This window comes from Prionailurus viverrinus, chromosome B4, assembly GCF_022837055.1.
Source record: "Prionailurus viverrinus isolate Anna chromosome B4, UM_Priviv_1.0, whole genome shotgun sequence".
Taxonomy (NCBI): Eukaryota; Metazoa; Chordata; class Mammalia; order Carnivora; family Felidae; genus Prionailurus; species Prionailurus viverrinus.
Window position 1 is genome coordinate 6,883,556 of NC_062567.1, and position 18,549 is coordinate 6,902,104.

An 18,549-nucleotide genomic window follows, 5' to 3' on the forward strand; every position below is an offset into this window, starting at 1 on the left:
CTTACCCATCCCTAACCTGACGCCAGCCAGCCCCAGTCCTACCCCCCTGCAGGTGTTCTCTGCTTGAATATTCCTCTCCAAAAGGAGGGCACGCCTGCAGTAGTTGGTCCAAAGGCACGCCTTCTAGATCCCACACCTCCCCCTACAGGTGACCAGCCCTGTGAGCTCAGACCATTGGCTCACTTCACGCATGCCCAGATGTCCTCCTTGGCATTAACAAAATGGGGGTGCTACTGCTAATTTACCTCATTAGCAAATTAGTTATGAGGATTGAACGAGTTAATAACCCTAAAGAAATTAGAACAGTTCCTTCTACCTCGTAATAAACTTTCACTCTTATCTCTTTCTGTACTTGAACTTGGTGCCAGGTTTAATGCCAAGGAAAGATTCTACTGCCTTTAAAAAGTTTCTGGAAGGACTAAGCTTAAAAACATTATTTCATAATTTATGAGCATGCTTTGGTCCTTTTGTTGTTTGATTGGAAGCCAAGTCCCTCCCCCTTTCACCCATTAACCCTGAACTCCCAGAGTTAAGGACGCCTTTCTCTTCTTTCCCCAGATCTGAATTCAGGGGTCTGGCGGGTTAATGATAAAAAGACAATGTCATTATAGTCACAGTAACAATCTCATTCTAATCTTTTGTTTTTCTCTTGCTAACTTTCTAAACAGAGAAACATTTTATTAATTAAGCATCAGAAACCTTTTGGAGGTACACTGCACACATGCTATTTGGTGAAGGTTGGGGATTAGAAGCATTATGTATACGTTTACCCATTATTACGCTACGTAATAATGGTGAGTATAATACATATAATGTTATGTATAAGGATACGGCCCAGGAAGAAGCATGAAGCCCCAAAGAGGCAATGATTTTGGTAAAAGATATGAACTAATTTTTAACTTTAGCATAAAGATGGTTGTACTTCTGAAGCAAGTCATTTACAGCCAGTAAGGAAAGTATATGTAACTATAGAAGAACAAACATATGTCAGCTGAGCGTCTGCTGAATATTTTAAGGATGGGGTCTGTGGAGAAAAGAGGGATGGGGAGCGGATTTAAAGTGCTGTGAGGAGCATCTGGAGTTGACTAGAAGAACTTCCTGACTATAACAGCAGGATGTTTCCAAGAGCTGTCCCGTCATCTTTCCTTATGGAAACTCAGGGAAGAATAGAGATCTTCTCTTTCTTGATAGGTTCTGCCTCAAGGCAAGAGACTGGAATGGAACCTCCCTCTTGGGTGACGATTTTTGGTAGTCAGGTCATCACAAACAATATTGAATTGTACCGTGAATCTTTACTCTTCCTGGTGGGGCAAGTCCCCAGTTGGTGCAAGTGTATCCTTACCCCACTCACACTGGTTAAAACTCCCTTTTCAACCAAGAGAAAAAAGACCCAGATAAGGGCCTTTAGTTTTACGTGTCTGGGGGAAATTCTTTCATTAGAACAGTGAAGCTGATTTTCCATTTACGGTAATGATCTTGAAAATTCCTTTTAAAATAAGTGTAAGAAAAAAGAGAAATTTGACATAAAGAGAGAGAGAGTATCAAGTAAAGCTCATGTGGCATGCAGCTAGGAGGAAAATCTTGGTGACCCGAGAGACACTGGTCTGGAGCCCCCTGTACCGGATGATCTGAAGGTCTTCTAACTCCAGAGACCTGTGACGACGACGGCAGAAAGAGCTTAGGCTAGAACCCTGGGGAAAGCAGAAAATCATGCTTAAGAGGCAGTGCTTAGAAAAATAAGGAATCCGTAGGCTCACAAAGAATCTACATCAGCACAGAGAGGAGGGCTGGAGATGCCAGAGGAAAATAATCCTGTTCCTGATACACGTTTTTTGGGTTTTGTTTTTGTTTTTTTACATCTGCTATGCACGGTTTCAGATGATTATTGAAAGGATGTTCAGCTTTAAATAAAGGACAAAAGGTACACAACTTGAGGGAGAAAAGCCCACACCCTTTCCCCCTTAATGTTCAGAGAGATCCTACACCTGCCTCCCTTCATGTTATTTACAAACACAAGAAAGAAAGAAGAAGGGAGAAAAAAAAAGTGGTGTAGTGAAATCACTGCCAGAAAACACACAGTAAATTCTAGCTTGTTAAGCAGCCCGTTTCCAAATTATTTTTAAAAAACAAATCCTAACAGTCATGTAGTTACAGCCTCTGAGGGAAGCTCTAAGCCGGATGCTTAGTGTCCCAGAACCCAAGCCACAAAAAAAAAAAGGGGGGGGGGGGGGGGGAGAGAAAGAAAGCTAACCAGTCTTCTGACTAGGAATATGAAAGCACAAAATCTGCGAGAGACAGGAGGAGTGCCCCAGAGGAGGAGGCTGCAGGCAGCTTGCCGTAATCTGTAAATGATTGCTGGTAAAGTCTGGAGGCTTCAGGCTTGATCTGTGTTTGTTCCAAAAGAAAGCCAAGGAGGACGGTGTTAATAAAGAGAGATTTAACCGAGAGCTGTGCTTGGAATAAAGTGGGCTACAAAAAGGTCAAATTTGATCAGTTGGAGCAGATTACAGGGGCTTTCAAAGGTGGTGTGGAGAAATGAGCCGGGCCCGGGAAGTAATATAGCGCGGGATCGCGGTGGGGGTGGAGAGCGGCCGGGGCGCGCGAGCGCCGCTCGGCCGGGGAAGTGGGCAGAGCCGGCGCCCCGCCGCCCGGCCCGCCGCGCGGCCGGCTCCCCCTCGCCCCGCTCCCCCCACCCCCGGCCTGCGCGCGCCTCCCGCCCTTAGACCATGGTGTCCCTAATCTCCGACTCGGAGCCACTCAAAGACTGGAAAGTTTTAAGGTAGGCCTGCTTTTCTTTCTCTCCCCCGGCTGCCCCCGCTCTCGGCCAAGTTCCTCGCGGCCCGCGGGCGAGCCGGTGCCGTCGGGGCCGCCCGCGCGGGTCCGGCGGAGGGACGGGCGGGGACCCGCCGCCCGCCCCGCCGCACACGCCGGGGCGCGCGGGGAGGCCGCGTCCGCAGGAGGGGGGGCGCGGGCCCGCGAGGGGCCCGCGCTCCCGAGGCGCCGGCCGGCTCCCCCGCGCACCCCGCGCCTGCGGCCCCGGGGCGCTCGGGGCGCTCCGGGCGCGGGGGCGGGGGGGGCGCGGCGGGGCGGTGAGCCTGGCTGTGTCCGACTCTCTGGGACTTTGTTCGAAGGGACGAGAACTTCTTCCGGAAAACGGTATCCCTGCCCCTCTGGCGAGACAGGCTGGGGAGACAGTGTGTTCCTCCCCTGACCTCCTCCTCTTCCCTCCTCCTCTTCCCTCTTCCCCCCTCCTCCCCCTCCTCCCCCCTCCTCCCCCTTCTCCTCCCCCTCCCCTCCTCTTCATCTCCCCCCTTCTCCTCTCCTCCCCCCTCTTCTCCTCCCCCTCCTCCCCTCCCCCTTCCTCCCCCTCCCCCTCTTCTCTCCCCTCCTCCTCCCTCCTCCTCCCCCCTCCTCCCCCTCCTCTTCCTCCCTTCTCCCTCCTCCCCTCCCCTCCTCCTCCCCCTCCTCTCCCTCCTCCTCCTCAAGTCTGACTTGGAAAAGCCAGTATTAAAAGCTCAACTGACCCTAAAACTAAATGAGAACAGTTTATGAGCTGAGGTCTCTGCTCCTCTTCATCTCTCAGAGGCTCAGAGAAATCGGAACCCATGGAGCACAGAGTGGCAGAGTTCCTGCATCCCTCCACCCCCCTTCTTGGGTCTAAACTGACCCCTTTGGTAGAGTGCACAATGAATTTTAGATTTAACTTGACACCACGTGCTATTTTCCAGCAAATGAAACCACTTCGGGCAGTTTTTAAGATCTAAAAGTGTTAAATTGAGGGATTTTTATTAAACGTCATTCTCCATGATGCCATGTTGTCCCAAATACCTAACTAACCCCATTGGACCCAAATAAGGGATAGAAGTGTGTACCTTACTGGGATCTCTGTTTCCTGACATTTATCTTGTATTAATTAGCTGTTACTTATTTCCTTCGTACGAGTTCTCCCTTCGTTTTTGTGTAGTTTTATTATTTTTAAAAGCAACAACATAATAGAAAAGAGCAAATAAAAAAAAAATGGCCAATCTTCGTTTTCTTTTCTTCTTCAAAATTCTTACCTCTTGTTTTCTAGAACTTCGTGTGCTACGTGCTGTACGTCATGGAGTATGTGCCGTTCTATAATCTGCCCTTTCTCAAGTTAAATATCAAACTTCTTTCCATGCTTCTTCCCACCCTTCATAACCATAATTTCAACGTTTAGATAAAGCATGGTGATGCTGATGTACCATATTTTACTAAATTACCCTGTTTGTTGAAAATTTAGATCGTTTTCAGTCCTTCCCTTGTGTGAACAACAACACAATGAACATCTTTGTGCTTGTAGCTTTAAAATATACCTATGTATATGCATTTCTTTACAACTCATTTATTGGGAAATAGTGCACTTGAGCTACTATTGATGTGTTGGTAGCATTTACTTTTTTTGAGGGGTAAGAAAAAGGGAGAAAGTGTGTTTATTTTCCTACTGAAGGACAACATAACAGGATGTAGTCTTTACTGTCCATGTACCCGTGCTGGTATTGAGATTCTTTATTTGTTTGCAAGAATTCTAAGGTGTTCCACTCCATGAAGGACTTTTGATAGCATACCAAGCAACCCCCGCCCACCGCCATAGTGATGCACTGTCCTGGGTGCTTAGAAAATCAGAAAGGTTCTGGTGATGCAGACGGTGGCTGCAAGGAGTTGGTTGTTCAGAGCAGACGAGACTAGGTGAAACAGACCGAGTGCTGTGGGAAAGGTACAGGCAATTACTGGGGTTCCAGAGGAAGGCGGTGTTTCCACCTGGAGCATCGGGAAAGGATTCCTGAAGTGAGTGACATTTTGAGAAAGGTTACTGAAGGATCTGTGCATATAGCTTTTTGCTTTCATCAAATAATTCCCAGGATTTCTAGACGAAAGGGCACGAACATTTTTATGGGTCTGTCCGTGATATTTTCTTCTGTTTGTAGGTTTAAATTTTATTTTTAATCAAGAGATGGTAAAGTACTTCTGTAAATGTCCTCTGATGCAGCTATTAGAATAAAGTTTATTTTCCTTTTTCTTTAACTGCATTAGTCACCGACTCTTAAAATTGAAATATTTCTTAAGAGTGCTCTTAAAAAAATTGTTTTGGGTGGTTAACTTATTAACATTATTGCACAAGTGGATAAGGTGGGGCCCAGCTTTAGGAATGTGTGTGTTACAAATTTTGGCAATGCAGCCCTCCAAAGGCCTTTTTAGATAATGATCCAAGTCTTAACCCATTTAAAACTCGGCGATAATGTTGTCTTTCCCCTGAATGTGTGCCTAACATAACCAAAGTTGATTTTATGCCTAGAATAAGTAAGGCTTCACAAGCTTGGACTGGCAAGTCCTGAGAAAGAGAAACATTTTTACACTGACCACTTTGGGTGAACACCAAGTTCATTCTGTCCACACCTCTTCCTGGCAAGCATCGTTCCATCAGCTTTTAACTGTGTTTGATCCTTTCCTGGGGTAAGGAATTAGAAAGGGGGTGGTGTTTGGGAATTGCATTTTAAATCCTTAATTGTGTACAGTGAGGCATCTCTTTGGCTAATTCCCATTCATTGAGCCATTCACTCGCCAACACTGTCTGCCTACCATATGTGGGAGGAGCAAAGATACAACGTGACCTTGTAAGTGGGATGAACCAGCAGATGAAGACGTGTATGCTAATGCCCTCCAGGGTGGTGGTGACAGGAGTTATGTCAGTAAAAAGCTTTGCAAGTTCAGAGGTGAGAGACTCAGTTCCAGTAAAGAGAAGGAGCATCATTTCTGCCTGTGATTAACAAATGAGCAGAGTGCTTGGTATTCAAGGGTAGAAAGGCTTTTAAACCTGCATAGCTTGGCGTATCGTCGGGTGTTTGCCCCAGGTCTGTGGCCTGGAGTTCTGCCAGACCTCTTGCTCCTGAAGTGATCGCAAGATACCATTTCTAAATCTGTTTACCTCACAGTTTAGTGTTTTAAGATAAGGTCTGGTGGTGGGACCCAAGTTCAGGTCCTCGAACTTTCTTGGGAACTTCATATTTGATGTCATTCCATCCTAGGTCCATTTTGTCAAATGGAAAAGTCAAGGCTGGGGATGGTGCTGTTGGCTGTTCTAATTATTGGCTACTTCAGGGGGCATGACTTTCTCAAACACGCACACCAACTATTTTCAACAGGAAGACTCTCCTCTCTACCATCGAGAAAGCGGAAACATGAAAGCTTCACTCAAAGACTCAAAGTCATCTAAATCAGGAAGAAATACTCTGAGCACATAGAGGAGGAGAAATGAAGTGACCGTGAAAGGAACCAGCCTGGCAATGGCATTGATATGAGAGTCAATATTCATTGATAGTTCTTGAGGGGGAAAAAGTTGACAGTTGGGGGAACTTAACAGGGTGGGGCTCTGAATACTTGGCCTCTCCTGCACCCCTGCCAAGTCCCTGTATCACTTCTGTGGAAGAGTCTGGAAAACCCCAAATCTAGTTTAAGTCTCCCATTTAGAGATGAGGAGGTTGAGGGCCGCCTGGGTGGTCGTTCAGTTGGTTGAATGTCCGACTCTTGATTTCGGCTCAGGTCACGATCTCATGGTTCGTGGGATCGAGCCCCATGTCGGGCTCTGTGCTGACAGTGCAGAGCCTACTTGGGATTCTCTCTCCCCCTCTCCCCACCCCACAATAAATAAATAAACTTCAGAGGTGAGGGAGTTGAGCCCAGAAGATGAAGTGCTAAATGGTCATCGGGACAAGCTGTCTCCACTCCCCCATCTTCTGTGCTGAGCAGCTTATTCACCACCTTTGCTTCTATTTCCATCTCTTCTCCCCTGGTTTAAGATGCTCAGCCCAGACCTGGCATTAGAACTCCCCAGCATCTCCTCGGTATAGCCGATCCTATGTCCCCCAAATGACTCGAGGTCGCAGACTGTGCATGTAATATCTCCCCCAAGACTGGCTCTGTTCTGTTGCTCACAGGCTTAGGAATCACATGGCCATCCAGCCGGGTACTCCAGTCGGAAAGCCTTGCAAACCCCTTGTCCCTCACTTCCCCTCCTGATTCCATCCCCCACCATCTCGGGCTCTTGTTGATTTCAGCTCCCAAACACTCAGGACTCTCCACTTGTCTCCCCTTTCCTTGCTATGCTTTTGTATTGCTCGGAGCTCTGCACTGCTTCCTAACACATTTCTCTGCTTCCATTCTTGCTCTTATAGTCTGTTTTCCACACAAGAGGAATGAGAACACTTTGAAAGCCATGAGTCGGATCATGTGACTTTACTCTTCAAGTAAAAGCCAGTATCCTCGTCCTGACCTACAAGATGGCACCTGACCTAGCCCTCAACTACCTCTCCAGCCTACCTCCTTCTTTCCTACAGCTCCTGTTCCTCCAGCTCTGGTCTGCTTTCTCTTCCTCAACCAAGCCAAGCTTAATTTGGCCTTAGGATATTTGCATAAACTAATCACTCTCCCAGCCTGGAAATCTTCTCCTTTGCTCTTTGCAGGCAGGATGCTGCTTGTCATTAGTCTTAGCTCAAATTTCATCTGCTAAGTGAAGCCGTCCCTGACCCCCCTAATTTTAAGCCACCCAGGGGCGCCAGGGTGGCTCAGTAGGTTAAGTATCTGACTTCAGCTCCAGTCATGATCTTATGGTATGCGTGAGTTCAAGCCCCATGTCAGGCTCTGTGCTGATGGCTCAGAGCCTGGAATCTGCTTCAGATTCTGTGTCTCCTTCTCTCTCTCCCTCTCCCCCGCTCGTGCTCTCTCTCTCTCTCTCTCTCTCAATACACGTAACAAAAAATTAAAGTCGCCCAAAAGTCTAGCATATCTCCCTAATAGGCTGAACCACATAAAATTGCCAGTATCTAGCCATTTTTCGCTCATAAAAATCTTAATTTCATATAATTCACTGATATTCTCACGGTAGCACTTACCAATACCTACTATTTTCATATGTATTTATTCTCTCTTTTCCCCATTGGAATATATGGTTTGTGTGATAATTGGTATAAATACAGTACCTAAGATATTTCCTGGTACATAACAGATATTGAATGAATTAATGAATGAATTAATGAAATGGTCAGTGTGTCCCCCTCATCTACTCTACACTCTGTGAGACCAAAGGCTTTATGTATTTTGTTCACGCTCAAATGCCAGTATTTATCCCAGTGGAGGCGGCGTGTTAGGTGGAATGAATGAATGACTCCTGACAGTTGAGTAATCCCATATTCAGGTTCTCATTCCTGTTCTAATCAGCAACATGTCCGGATTTGATAACAGGGAACATGTTTCAATTCTCTGAGAATTTGATAGAGGCCTCTTAATTAAGGAGAATTTATTCTTTCTACACAAGAGAATGATCTAGAGCAGGGGTTGGCAAAGATAGTAAATACTTTAGGTTTTGCTGGCCACACAGCCTCTGTCATAACTACAATTGCCATTGTAACATGAATGTAGCCACAGGCAATATGTAACTGATTGAGCTTGGGCGTGATGCAATAAAACTGTATATACAAAAACAGGAAGTGGGCTGGATGTGGCCCCTTGGCCACATAGCCTACCTTTCATCCAGTAGTGAGGCTAATGATTTGATGAACAAGAAAATAGAAGTGGTTTTGGCCCACAGATGTTTTCAAATCTCCTATGACAAAGTGCATATTACAAACTTGCCTCATTATTGGGGGGGGGGATACATTAAAGGAGACTTATGGGTATTTCAAAGGTCAGAGATGTTATAGGTCATGAGCATGTGACCTCACAAAGATGCGATTATAGTCTGGAGAAAATTTACGGGTTACTGTATCCCTTACATGTTTGGATGAGTCGTAATGCTATAACAAGATACACTTTTGCCTGTTCCCTTACAGAGTGTGTGAGAAACTCCCATTAATGAGAACAGCACATGTTGATGGAAAAAATAGACCAGATCCTGACATGTTTTAAGTAACTGCTTGGCCTCGGTTTTTTTTTTTCCTCGTTGCTTTCTCTAGCTCATTTAGGAGACATTTCCCTTTCACATGCCTGATAAGTCTCCCAAGATGAATTCCAAATCCACAGAGGAAAACATGCTTTGTAATTTTGAATGGATGCCATGTGTAGATGCTCTTTAGCTCCCATTACGTGACATCTTGGAGACGCATGGAGTGGGGAGAGATTGTGTGGAAGCTCTCTGAGTGTCCACCGAGGGTAGGCTGGCCATCTGCAGATCAGGGATTAGCTTCTTAGAGGGGGACCTAAGAACTATTCATGCTTTCTCTGTGCTAGGTATGTTGCTAAGTGCTTTGTATTTAATATCTCATTTAACCTTTACAACAGCCCTGCGAAGTGGGTGGTGGTGTTATTGTTCTCATTTGCCACAAAGGGGGCTTGGGTTTTGCTGTCTCAACTTCGAAGAGGCAGAGCACTTAAAAGATGATGTCATATACTGTCCTGACACAGCACCTTTCCTCGGTACATTGGTAGCTTGATGAAGCATGTTGCCTTAACTTAACTGTGTCTCAGATGGGAAAAGTGTGCACCACATCATTCTTCCTATTCCCTTAGGGAAGTTTGAAGAATTGTGACCCAGTTACTGCTGGGTACTTTCAAAAAAAAAAAATGTTTGCAGAGCAGAGGGGGATGTAGGCTGTGAAAATAGAACATCCAGTCAGAATTCTCTAGGTAGAATGAATTATGGGTTTATGAAAAGCGAACACAAGACCTGGGCCTTTTAAATAATGTATTATATTGGAGAATAATCTAGGATTTTTCGCAAGGCGTGACTAATGTAGCCCGTGACATAACTAATAACGACAAAGGTTATTCTAAAAGTCACATAGAAATGTAGAGAAATCCTGTTACCTGTTGGTTAGATGCCACTGCCGTTGTGTTTTCGTCCAATGCCAGTGTTGAAACAAAACCAAAAAACCCTCATGAGTTGTTTCCACTCCGTTGACCCAAATAATCTATAGAGAAATATTCAGTTGACAAGCGTGTTCCCTGGCCCCCCTCCCTCCCCCCAGATTGGCCTTTTTCTCTCATGGGCTGAACTGGCAGCATTAAGTAGATCGAAACCAACAAATCCAGATCTTTGGAATCCCCTGTTAGGAGAAACACAGGAGGAAACTCCCCGTATGATCAGATAACATCTCCCAGAGGTCAGAGACCACAGTGAAGCTATTTTCCCAAAGTGGAGGAGAATCCTCTGTCCCTTTTATCCCAGGAGTTGGGAACAGAAAGCAGAATGTGCCACATACATGCCTGTCCTCCCACACATGTGTTCACGCTCAAAGTGTGGGAATACTAGAATCACATGTTGTGAAGGATGCTTAAGGAGAGGGCTTGGGGTACGGGTTTCCTCTCGGTTCTCATGCTCCTGTGTCACCTTCCCTCTCCACGTTAGTGCAATGAGAGAGGGCCCCTCGAGTGATCAACTAATCACTCTCCTTTCTTCAAGTCTGTTAACTGCCCCCCCCCACACCCTATTATTCCCAGACGGGGGCTGTGTGTCTTGTTTACCACTGTGTCTCCAGCAGAGCCTCATCCTGACCCCAGTTTGATACTTAATTTGGGCTGAGAATTCTCACTAAAGCCTCCTCCATGCCTTCCCACGCCACCCCACCCTCCTCTCTACAGGAAGGAAGATTCTCTTCCCCTCAGTGATCACGGCACCAAATCGAAACCTTAGATCCCCAAGTGCAAGTGCACTATTTACTACTCTGTGACATCTTAGTTTTATCAGCAGGCTGAGAACTCTCTGAAGATGGGGAAGCTCCTTGTCCGATTCATCTTGGCACACACTTGCATCCTTTCTATCACCAGCAGGTGCATTTGGTCGAGTCGGTATCTGCACGGACACCCATACATACCTCATTTGTAAAATGAGAGATTGAACCAGATTACACCTAAGGATCCCCGTCTATAAAATTATCTGATCAACGGGAGGTGGAACAAAGAGGCGCCCTCCCACAGGACCCACCTCCGAGGCATGCCATGTATCCTTCTCGTACACTGTCAAGTTTTTCTCGCAGCGAAGCAATTCTCTTTATATTGATCCTCATTTTCTTTCAAGGCTCTTCTATTCCCAGTCCTTCTGCAGAGCTGATGGACTAAACTACAAACCTGTTTTCAGATGTTCTGTCTCTGAACCGGGGCTATAATGTAAATCAGCTGTGCCAGGGATGAGTTTTGCTGACACGCACTGACATTAGCAATCATATGACGGGTCCTGTGGGGCTGAAGATTGCAATCCATCCAGGTTGCAGGTGTTTCAGTGAACCGGGGCTTTGGAACTCCATTTTGTTTTTCATTGCGTCAGTTTTTCATTCTTATAGAGACACAAATGTCCAAGCCAGAAAGAATTGTCAGAGGCCTGTGGAAACGGCAGTTTATATATTTTATCAGGTTTCCTGGTGGGGAAGTGGAAGGATTTTGCAAACTGGAAAAATGTTGCCCGTGTTTCAGTTTGGTACCTGTCTACACGCCCACGCATGTGTTCAGGCTCAAAGTGTCAGAATACCAGAATCCCATGTTGTAAGGGGTGCTTAAGGAGAGGGCTCGGGGTACAGGTTTCCTGTCTGTCCTCATGCTCCTGTGTCACCTTCCCTCTTAATGCTTAATGCTTCTTCTGGGACTTGGCACATGACATTTCTTTCCCACCGTCATTAGCATCATTATGGACCATAACAACCACTGTCCAGGGTCCAAAAGCTGGAATGAGCTTGCCTTCTTCTCCATGAAACACAGGTGTTTAAGAGGTGTATTTTAACCTGAGCTCCTGAATGTAACTTTGCCTGATAATCCTATTCAAATCAGCCACTTGCCTCATGAGAGCTTCCTCAACATGTAGTGATAACTCTACAGAGATGCAATTTATTTACTTTTTTTTTTTAATGCTTATTCATTTTTTGAGAGACAGAGACAGAGCATGAGTGGGGGAGGGGCAGAGAGAGAGGGAGACACAGAATCTGAAGCAGGCTGCAGGCTCCGAGCTGTCAGCACCAGAGCCCCTCTCGGGGCTCAAACCCATGAAAGACGAGATCTCGATCAGAGGGGGAAGTCGGACACTCAACCGACTGAGCCACCCAGGTGCCCACAGAGATGTAGTTTAAAGGACTACTTGGAAGGTGGGGGTTTTTCCAGGTGTAATTAATACAGATCATTGTCTTAGCTTCAGTTGTACAACACATTTCGATGTTTGCGTACCGTGTGAGATGATCACGGTAAGTCTAGTTCACATCTATCCGTCAGCGCACATAGTTACAGGGTCATTTTTTCTTGTGATGAGAACTTCGAAGATCTCTCTTAGCAGCTTTCAAATGTGCAATACAGTTTTATTAACTGCGGTCGCCATGCTGTATGTGACATCCCAGGACTGACTTGTTTTATAACTGGAAGTTTGTACCTTTTGACCCCTTCACGCGTTTCACCAACTCCCCTCCCCCTCCTCCACCTCTGGCAACCACCAGTCTGTTCTCTGTATTATGAGTTTGGTTTTGGTGTTTTTTTCTTTCTTTTTTTTTAAATCTGCATATAAGCTAGGTCATGTGGTATTTTTCTTTCTTTCTTTCACTTCGCATAATGCCCTCGGGGTCCATCCATATTGTCAAAAATGGCAAGATTTCATTGTTTTTTTTTTTTTTTATGGCTGAGGAGTATTCTGTTCTGTGTTTGTATGGCATATATGTATACACGACACATCTTCTTTGTCCATTTATCTATTGGTGGACACTTGGGTTGTTTCCACATTTGGGCTATGATAAATAAGGCTGCGGTGAAAACGGGCGTGTAGATATCTTTTCAAATTAGTGTCGTCGCTTTCTTGGGATAAATACCCAGAAGTGGAATTGCTGGGTCATATTTTTTTTTTCTATTTCTATTTTCAGTTTTGTTTCTAAGTTTTTAAAGACCCTCCATACTCTTTTCCACTATGGTTGCATCAATTTACATTTCCACCAGCCGTGCACAAGGCTCCCCTTTTCTCCACATCCTCGCCAACACTTACTATTTCTTGTCCTTTTGATAAGAGCCGTTCTGGCAGGCATGAGGTGATATCTCATTAGGGTTTTGATTTACATTTCCCTGATGGCTCGTGGTGTTAAACACCTCTGCATGTACTTGTTGGCCATCTGTGTGTCATCTTTGGAAAATATATCTATTCAGATACTCTGCCCATTTTTAATTTGGGTTATTTGTGGGTTTGGGGGGTTTTTCTGCTATTGAGTTATAAGAGTTCTTTGCATATTTTGGATGTTAACCCATTGTCATATATATTATCTGCAAATATCATCTCCCATTTGGTAGGTTGACTTTTCATTCTGTCAATGGTTTCCTTTCCTGTGCAGCATGGAATGTGTTTTTTTATTTCCTTATCTGTTCCTTTGGGTTACCGAGTAACTTCCATGAAAGCAGAAATCCTGCCTCTATCACAAGGCCCACTGTATTGGGTGTTTATGAAATGTGCACATTTGAGTGTCACAACAAATGGAGTTATTTAACATGCAGATGGAAAGGAGGATTGGGTGCTATTCAATGGCGGTATGCTCAGGGAACCCAGGAATATTTGGGCCCTGATCTAGACCACGGCTACCCGTCTCGTACAAGTTTCCAGAGGGACCAAAGATACAGGCAACAAGATGGGGCCCATCAGTTTCTCAACTGAGGATTCTGAAAACTGTTTAGGAATCTCTTTGTCGGGGGGAGGCTGGAACATTCTATGATACTTAGCCTCCTGTACCAGCAGTCCTGCCAAACCCAGACCCTCATGGCCTGAAAGAAACAATAACAGGTTGAAGCAGAGTAATAGTTTATGATTAAATGTAGCATTGCCTCAAAACCCCAATATGTATAAAGCTGAGGAGTTAGGCTAAACTATGTATTCATTTTAACCCCCAAGTCTAATCTAGATGGTCCCAAATAACTTCCAGCCTGTGTCACATTGCAAAAACCTCAGTCTGTTAGTTAAGATTGTTTCAACTGCAGGTAACCAAATACTGAGTATTTCGACTCCATTTGACAATGGTCTAAACCAACGGTTGGCAAACTTTTTCCATAAAGGGCCAGTCAATAAATATTTTTGGCTTTGCTGACGACCCATGTGGTGTCTGTCACAACTACTCAACTCTGCCATTGTAGCGGCAGCCAGAGACAATATATAAATGAATGGGCATGGCACCATTCCAGTAAAAGTCTGCAAAAACCGGCAGTGGACTGGATTCGGTACACAGGCCATAGTTTGCCGACTCGTACGTTAGCCAATGGACTGTATATATAGCTCCACTGAGTTTTAGACCTTTCAAAGCCAAGGCAGCCTGGATAGCAGTAGGGAACTTGAACCAGAGAAAGCAGCAAGAGAGAATATGTTTCTCCAGATATTATATGCTGAGCTGGCTTGAGCTATATTGGAAAGAAAAGAGAGAATATATACGGAATGAGAGAGGGGTAGTTGGACTTTCTCAGACTCAGGATTACCTTTCACTCTGGCCGTATTGAGGCAAGAAACAGGACACACTTTACCTTTTAAGGAAGACCCACACTTCTACCCACCTGTCCTTTATAGTGACCTGGGATCTCATCAATCCATAATAGGAGCTCATGCCTTTGGGGAAGGGGGACAGGTCATGAAATGAGACCAAGGAAGGGAAGAAAAGAGGATTTTTGAAAAACCTGCCCTACAAGGATTATAGGAAACTGTGGACAGAAGGCAGATGGGATAATTTATTGTCCTATGCCCAAGAGAGATAGAAAGTGACTTTTGAAGAAACAGAACTTGATTCTTGGTGCCTTTGGTCTGTACCCACTGTTGCTGTCTTCATCACCACCAAACTGGCCTATTCTTCAGGATGTGGTTATACATTTTACTATTAAACAAAAATAAAGCTCGTTTGTGGACCGGATGCTAGATCCAATATGCGCATGATCATTGCAAGCACAGAGGTGTAGCATTTCATGGGAGTCCATTTCCGGCTCACAACAGGTAACTGCCCCCACCGTGATGGGCCTTTCATCGCAGTCACTGCGGTATAGAAAGAGTATCTCTGAAGACATTTAGGATTCAGACCTGGCCCTGGGGCCAAATAAAGTAATAGGGCTTTCCCAGCCTCCTCTTGTGTTATACAGCTCTTCAGAGAAATCAGTCAGTTATAGCTTACTATGAAGGTGAATCAACATAATATGATCTTAGGGAATTTACATTTTAAGACTTCCAGTTATGCTGCATGAAGTGGGGTGTGGGGACAGAAGAATTCAGGAATTAGAAGAAGTTTAGTGAGGCTTTCTGTATAGCTGAAATCAAGCCACATAGGTTCTGTCTGGAAAGATCTGAGTCAGGAACACTCCTTGGCTAGGAGAGCTCTCTCCCCTCTTAACTGTTACTTAATAAATTACCACTTCACAATAAATTGCCGTTAAATTACCAGATCAAAAGTGTCAGTTTCCCTTGTCAAAGAGCTAGAAATACACAAAAACGGGGCTTAGAGAAGACCACCGGAGAGGAAAGTGGTTTGAGGCAGAATTTCTTAAAGACTTTAATTTCATTTATAACTTCTTCCCTGTGGGCACCCGCCCCACCCTGGATTCTAATCAGGTCCCCTCCCGGCTGGCCGCCTTTGTCCTCCTCCTTCCCCTGCTGTCCCCTTGGAGCAGGAGGCAGATTTCATCTCTGGGCACCTGGCATTGCTGATGAAGGACAGAAAGTGGCAGGAAGGAACAGCATAATTTGCTCAACTCGGATTTCTGTAGGAAAGGAAGGAAAGGGTCATTGTTTTCATCTTTGAAAGAGGGGTGAGTGTGCTTGAGGCAAGCAGCTCCTGAGAACTTGGATGTTGTTTCGTTTTAAGCCAGTAGCCGAGTGGGAGAGTAAAACCCAGTTCCCTGGCTCCCAGACTGGTATCTGGCTTCCTGTCTTCTCTCATTACAGAAGGCAGGCGGCAAAGGGGTTTTCCATGTATTGAACTTCTCTCGGGCAGAGCTCTCGTAAGGGAACTAACATGTTGTGCTTCTGAATCCTGCTTTTAAGCTCTGTCTGCAATCAGGCAGAGCTCTCTAGAGGATAAAGCTATATTAAGCTTTAATTCTCTAGTTAATATATGTATTTTTTTCTTTCCATAAAATTGGTTCCCTGGTCTTTTACTTATTCTCCGTAGGTCACCGTTCAGCAAATCAGCAGAATGACCCGCACTCTCTACGAGCCCATTAGTTAGATGGGGATCGGAGAGAAATATTTTGCATATAAGCCATAGCGTAGAAAAAGAGAGACTAAGAGGATTTGCAGCCCTTGACTCTATTTCATAGCTTGGGTTTTTCGCCCCAGTAATTGGCTTAAATCCCTTTTGATCATCATTTCATATTTTTTTTTTGGCAGACAATGTTTTTTCTTTATAAAAACAGTGAATGTTTTTAAACTTGTGGTAACACCATTCTCTCACATAGATCTTTTACTTTCATTGACCCCCGCGACCGTATTTGCTCTGAACTTTTATCTCCAAACTGAGAAATAAAAGTTTAAGTCACCTCTTGAGGCAATAAGTTTCTGCATTTGCCATTGCTACACACAGAGACTTTTGCGGATGTGAGTTCAGCTGAGGGAAAAATAAACCTGTTCTAGAAGGTCATGAAACATGCCCTAATGCTTCACAGATCCATTGGTTTACATTTTGATTTCTCTTTATATCTGATTTTGAGAAAGTAATTGGAGGCAAATGTAGTTAATGTTGTGTTATTAGGTGATTCTGAGAGCTGCCTCTTGCTTCTGACTTTAGATAAACCTCTGTTTAAAAAAGTATTTGCTGAAAACCTAATCTACCTGATTATAGCAATCAAGATGTTTCAGGTATACTGAATGTATTTTGCAAATGCACGGTTTAATTATGACATTTCTCTGTGTCCCTTTTCCTATAATTATTTTTCTCTGCATTATGCACATGCTGAATAGCCAAAGAGCTGTCTGTGAGGAGGAAAATGAATCTGTGGAAAATTAAATGTCCAGCTACGTAGCGACAAGCCTCTATGCAGATATGGACAACGAGTCCTATCTTAAAAATACAGTCCATTCTTTTGAGGAGCCTTGGGTAAACAAACTTAGTATTACTCAAGCTGATCACATGGCACTAATTTGCTGCCTTCCTTTTCCATTAAACTCTCCGCAGGTGGTGCCATATAACAACTGGGCTTAGTATATTCTAGATCCAGGTAATGGATTAAAGTTAAGCAGATATTCTTTTAAAAAGACAGCATGTAACCAGAGGCTGTAACTAGAGTTTTCAACACGAAAACCTCTAGTACAGGAAAGATAAAATATGTTCATGTGCACTATTCTGACTCTTCCTTAAGAATGAAAATTGGGAGCTGAAAAAGGAAACTGGAAATCTGTAGCTTAGAGTTACGTGGTGTCAGCAGTTCAGACAGGTGACTTGGAAACTGGTTCCAGAAGATTCCGGATGGTATACAGAGAACGTGACCGGCAATGGAGGGAGAAAGACTGTATGAAGAGAATTCACGTTTCACGTGAGTCAGAGGTAGAAGACAGGGAATGAGTACATCTGTCTATATTAAACTCTTTCTTCTGAATTTTGGGCAATAATACTATTATGTAGTCAAACAATGTTAGTGAACCTGTTGCCTTCCTCAGAATTTCTTGTTCCATAGTTTACTCAATCAACAAGCTACTGTTGCTACTAATACCTCTTGTCCATGAAGCCAAACATTTCTGATGTTACTGACATTTACTTTGAGGTAAATAAAATTGTTTTGGCAGTATCTATTCAGAAACTGCATTTTGATTGAGGCTTTCCAGCAGAATTTTACAAGGTAATCATATGCCATTAGTTTGGGGTTAATAAGCATTCTCGAGACCTCGAGGAGCACCTTCGGTGACCTTCACATCTGTTCAGCCAGCACAAGATGTCCCTGTCACTGGCACATCGATGATAGGTACAGGTGCCAAGAGCAGAGGACTTAAGCGGATCCAGCCTCCCAGCCACTTACATTGTACATCCAGGAGAAATGGTTTCTCTCTAGGGATGAGGTTTAACTTACATCGAAAGCATGATCACAGAGGCTACCTACTTATAGGGCAGATGAGAGAAAAGCAGGCAGCCTATGTCCTGGAGTCTGAAGAAGGTTCTAGCCTCCATAGCCCTAGCACGACAACATGGCTTCTTCCATGTGGAAGGTTGAACCTCTGAAGCATGGTCAGCTTGGCTTGCTGTGTGTGTGTGTGTGTGTGTGTGTGTGTGTGTGTGTGTGTGTGTGTGTGTTTCCTGTGGTAGGGGTGTGGTTGGCTGATACTGTTAGTAGCCTATCACCAAGTGGACCAACCGGGAAACATCCAGTGTGGTGACATGGGAGGAGCCCAGATTCGGGCCCACTGTGACTGGTACATACAACTGGTTGTATGACCCCTGAGAAGTCCTAGGTTACCCTGAGCTTCTGTATTCTTATCTAGAAAATGGGGATAATTCCTGTCCCATATACTTCTCCAGGTTGTAGAGTATTCACATTATAAGAATATGAACCATTTTCACAATTACTCTTGCTTTGATTTTGTTTCAGTTACAGTTTAAATTTTATTTGGAATTTCAAAATAACACTGAA

At 44.5% G+C, this 18,549-nt stretch overlaps 1 protein-coding gene across 3 annotated transcripts in view; it reads left to right on the top strand.

The window, feature by feature from the left end:
• Window positions 1-2,762: 2,762 nt before the first annotated feature.
• The window catches only part of CELF2 (CUGBP Elav-like family member 2), a 527,290-nt gene continuing 511,503 nt past the window's right edge, over window positions 2,763-18,549 (top strand). For 2 of the 3 annotated variants that reach the window (XR_007153807.1, XM_047865602.1), the window contains exon 1: window positions 2,764-2,779. The gene's annotated coding sequence lies outside the window, so the exon portion shown is untranslated. Of the gene's footprint in view, window positions 2,780-18,549 lie in introns of all 3 variants that reach the window. The other variant, XM_047865599.1, reaches the window with a different exon arrangement.